The following is a 5,297-nucleotide window of genomic DNA, read 5'->3' as shown; positions in this document are numbered from 1 at the left end:
GAGGGTGGGGGAGGGGAGGGCCTCGTAAGCCTCAGTAACTATTTTCCTTCTCCATCACCACACTGAAAGTCCAAAAACTCCATATCCTGACAAAGTCCCATTGCCCTGCCCTGAGTAATCTTGCAAACCACTTTGTATTTGCCCCACGTCAGAGTGGTCTTCCAGAATATTCCTTTTCAACTTATTCTCACCACGGAGCACAGCTCACTGTTCCTCAGAGGAGCAGAGACTCTGAGCCTGCCGTGTGGCAGTAATCTCACTGTGGTCCAGCGTTCGGAGTGCAGACAGGTATGGTTGGGATGCCTCCATCCACCTCCAAGGATGTGAGGGGGTGGGCTGTTCTTCAGTGCTTTGTCTCATCACTACCATAGGCCCCTCCCTTGCTCAGCCAGGGTTCCCTGCCCAGCCACTGCAGGCAGAGAGAGCTGCTTTCTGGAACTGTGCACAACCAGCTACAAGCTGGGTTTGCCCTCCTTATGCTTTCTGGGATGTAGGCTGTGCCACTGTTCTGCAGCTTGGGACACAGATCACCTACCTCTGATCTGTGACGGTTTCGGTGGCTGAGACCCTCAGGAGTTTTAATCAAGCTGCAAATTTTTCTGTTAAATCCTGGAGTATTACCCAATGACATATAGTGACAGAGGCCATTGAAATTTGTTCTGCTAACTGGACATCTAGGGACACAAATTGCTCTGCTCCCAATTTAAATACCTGTGGGTAATTTTGTTAAATCTATTCAATGATCTTTTAAGAGAGTTCTTTTTTTCTATTTGTTTGTTTATTTCTCTTTTGCAAATGGGAAAGCAGCCTCGGAGAGATCGGGCAAGCTGTCCAAAGCCACGTCACTGTTAGTCGACAGACCTGGTACTGGAAATACGTTAGGCAGCAAAATCCATGCTCTTTCTCTTGTCTCTCAGCATTGTTGGGGACAAAGAAGGATCACGTCAGCACTGCACAAAGGAACAAGCAAGCATAGCGAGAGCAGCTGTCAAGACAATTTCTCTTTACACAAAGGCTGCACCAGAAGCTAGCAAGCAAGCACTCTGGCCGAGAGTTCCCTTAGTTTTTCTTCTAAGGTGACTGTCTTTTCCCTCCTTTCCCGGGGCTCTGATTTCACAGTCTTTCGAGACTGTCTAGTTGTATGAGAATTGGTGCAAAGGAAAAGAAAGGGAGAAGGGGCGGGTCACTCCAGAATATCAAGTTTTGCAACCAGGCCTTCATGTAAACAAAAGATATCCTAGGTGAGGGAGATCAAAGTCGGGGGAGATTTATATGGAATACTGGCCCTTGCCAGGCTAATTACCTTTGATAGAATTTTTTTTTTGAAATATGAAAGAGAATATATAAACTGCTTTATAAACCTTATCACCCTCCATTGCTGGCTAGGCTTTGTGGCAGTGACCACTGGCTGAGGAGACGGATGTGATTCTGCTCCTACTTTTAAGTTTCTGTCCACCCAGGCAGAGAGGGTGTGGCCGAGAAGACCGGTCCAGAAGCAGCTCAAGGCCCGTGTTGGCTGCTCTCTCCTTCCTCTGGGTTTCCACTAAGGGCCACCAACCATGGGATGGTGCCAGGCACAATCATTCAGGGCAGGTCTTCCCCTGACTGCTCTCTGGACTCAGCCTCACAGATTTACCCAGAGGTGTGCATGGCTAAACCTTCTAGGCCTCTCTCCATCCAGTCCAGTCGAGAAGCACCCAGCACCGCTGATTTCTGAGTCGTGCCTTGAACATTTCAAGCTTTGCTCTGTTTCTGTGACAAAATCCAGTGATGTTTGCTTCGCTTATGAGGAAAAGGGAGCCAGAGCTGGCCGGCTCCCCAGGTGCCTTGGCGCGGCGTGGAGCTGAGTGTGGCTGCAGGCTTCTCAGTGGATGAAGGATGCACCGGGGTTGAAGGGAGAAGAGTTAAGTGGTACTTGAGCCAGAGTCCCTGTTAAACTTCCAAAGAATCTGGACCACAGCCAGACAGAGGTCTGTTCCAGGACTCTTTGGAAAGCCAGCTTTAGCTTCATGAAACCCACATTCTCTGTTAGGTCAAGTTTATGTGAGCTTGATTCTTTTTCTTTAGAAATGAGTTTATTTCTATTTATTACGTCATTATTCATGGCTTACACATAAAGAATATAGTTCTAATTTGGCGTTTGTATGTATTTCACATAAGGTGATTTGCTTATGTAACTGGGAAACCATAAAAGTCTCCCCTGATTAAAAAAAAAAACCAGTTTTAATGTAACAATTTAAAGCTAATATAAAATATTTATATTATATTTATATAAATTTAAAATATAACTTGAACTTTTTTTAGAAGCAAGAAATACATTTGAAAATATTTAACTATAAGCCAGATCCAGTGATGCGTGTCAGCTATCCTAACATTGAGGAGACTGCAGCCAAGGGAGAAATACCCAGCGAATTCAAGGCCAGACGAGGAGGTCTAGTGTCTGCAAAAAAAAAGTAAATTTAAAAAGCATATATGTTAGTTTTTCAAAATACAAAAAGGAATTTTTGAAAGGTTACCTCAATCCTACCACTGCAAAAATAAAATTGTTAATAACGGTGAACGTACATTTCTTTGTGTTTTTATGATTGCTGTTTGTTTTTGACAAAGTCTTATTATGTTACCCAGGCTGCCCTCGAACTGGTGATTTCCTTCCCAGTCTTGCAAGGACTGAGATTCTAGACACACAGCATCACACCTGTCTTCGAGGATATGATTTTAAATATCTCTCCACATACATGCTGATGGTAGGAGACAGAAATAATTTCAGGGCTATAGGATTATAAGAGCTAAAGCATTTTAAAAGCAAAAGCATTGAATTTGACTTTTTTTTATAGAAAATAAGCACATATAGCAAAACTAAAGGAACTTCATCTTTAAATGTCTTCTGTAGCAGAAAATACTCACGTCTGAAGGAGTATTTACATACGCTCTTGGGCCAGCAAGACGGCCTGCATTTGGTCCCTGGAATGCACATGATGCCGGAAGAGACTGGTTCCACAGAGTTGTCCTCTGGTCTTCACACACGTGTTGTGGCAATATAACTCCCCCATACACACACAAATAAATTTAATTTTAAAATTTAAAAATCAAAACTGATCTTAAGAACAGTAACCGGGAGCTGGGAGATGGCTTGTGGCTCCTAGCTCGCTGCTCTTTCAGAGCTGAAGGATCTCCATGACACAAGAGGGAGGCGGTGGCGGGGAAGAGACAGAAATCTTTAATAAATAAATAAATTAAAATTTTTTTTAAAAAAAGAAGAGTTCCAGAGAGGGCCCAGCATCAATGGTGTAGCAGAAGCCAAAGCCTGGAATCAGACCAGTGACTCATTGCAATGAACACTTACAAGTAAAGATATATGAACTAAAGGGTACACTGTGTGGCTTGGCCACACTACAGCTTCCATACTGAGATTTTATTTGTTGCTTGTTTTGTTTCTCTTTTTTTTGTTTGTTTGTTTGCTTCTGTTTTGTTTTTGTTTTTCTTTTAGATTTTATTTTATTTTGGGAGGGGGAGGTTGCAAGAGCAGAGGGCGGATACAAAGGGACAGGGAGATGCATAGAAACAGGATACAGGTTGCAAAATCCACAAAGAATCAATAAAAAGTAAAAAAAAAAATCACCACCACATCCAGCTATTTTTTATATTAATACGTTTTGCTCCCATGACATCTACTCGTTAGTGTTTGAGGATTCCATTTTAAATACTAATGTACATCTTAATGAAAATTCATGCGATGTCTATATCATACTTTGTGGGTATAGTCTATAGTCTAGACCTGTTCGCTGTCTAATTTTAAACTCGGGATGATTTTTTTCTCAGCAGGATAGTGTGGGAGCACAGCAACCCCCAAACTAGACCGCTCTGTGGGTGGGAAGAAGGTTGACTGTAAATACGAAAGTGTGGCAGGCCTCTCGGGGAGTCGACAGAATAGCCAGAGGCATTTGGGGAGTCCAAAGCTGCCGTGGCTACCTCTCAGGGACAGGGATGACAGCAAAAAGAAGGGGAGCACCGTGTCAGTTATAAAGAGGTCGCTAAAGGGAGGGGAGTGTGCAAGCCAGAACAGCCTGGGAGCTAGCATGGTGCTCTGTTGGGTGTTACAAGTCTGTGTGCTAATAGGGAGCCAGATGTCCCTTTAGCCAGAGATGGGAGAAGATAAGGGAAGCAGCTCTTCCTGGCAGGCAGAAACCGGATTCACAGGTTCCTGAGGAATGCCAGTATAAACGTGTCTGTCACAGAGCTTCTGTTTCAAAGGCACTTTGGGGTTTGGAGGTTGGGAACCTAACAGATAGGGAATTGGTCGGCTGGATAAAGTGCTTGCTACTCAAACCTTAGGACCCGAGTTCAGATCCCAGTCATGGCCGAGTGTGCCAGCAATCCCCGCACAGAGGAGGCAGAGGCAAGAGAATGCTAGGGCTCGTTGGCCAGCCTCTCTACAAGTCGGCAAGCTGTGTGCTCACTGGGAAACCCTGCATCAAAAATTAAGGTGGCAAGTAACTGATGAATGTATCTGACCTTGACCTCTGACCTCCGCTCACCTGCATTCGCATGTGCATGCTTACAAAAGAAATAGACACAATGTGATAAAATATTTGTCACTGGACACAAGCAGTCAGACAATATTTGCTGTTCTGCGGAGATAGGTCCTAGAACCCAAAGAGGCTCTAGTTTTAATTTACTCACAAATTTAGGCTTCTGCCTGCAGATTCCTTTCTAGCTGCCTCCATGGGGCCCTCTGGCGGCAGGACAGGTATTGATCCTGGTCATAAACTCTTCTTTTGAGGCTTGCTCATACACCAGTGCTGTCCGTCCCCTGATTGCCACAGACCCAGTCTACCCTCCAGGAGGATACCCTGACCCACCATTGCTATGCACACTCTTATTTTTGCATTCCCTGTTATTCTTTGTAGAAGTCCCAGTGCCCTCGGAGGCTGACCCTGACTTAGAGAACTACGTGATTCAGACACAAGTTGGACAAAGAGTGAGTCGCGTTCCAGGGTTATCAGCTTGTCCCCGTGGGCAAAGGCCAGCAGACTTAGCTGTTTGGCTGAGCTCAGTTGAAAGGAATGGATCTGAGTGCTAAAGTCCTTATTGCCTTTTATCGAATCGCTTCACTTATCCATATCAAGCCAGTAGAGAAAATGAAGTCTGGAAGACAGACAGACACGGAGATAACACATATTTAACATGGTGACGAGACTGGGCAGAGGCCATGTGCTCTACAAGTTAGAAGAAAAGAGGTTAGTTGTTACAGGACAGGCCCCTGGCGGAAGGATAGTCACCCAACCGGAACTCTTCTA

This window comes from Alexandromys fortis, unplaced genomic scaffold (genome assembly GCF_014885135.2).
Source record: "Alexandromys fortis isolate MF-2015 unplaced genomic scaffold, M_Fortis_MF-2015_v1.1 scaffold_235, whole genome shotgun sequence".
Classification (NCBI taxonomy): Eukaryota; Metazoa; Chordata; class Mammalia; order Rodentia; family Cricetidae; genus Alexandromys; species Alexandromys fortis.
The sequence above is the reverse complement of the archived record's forward strand: the minus strand, read 5'-3'. Positions refer to the sequence as shown.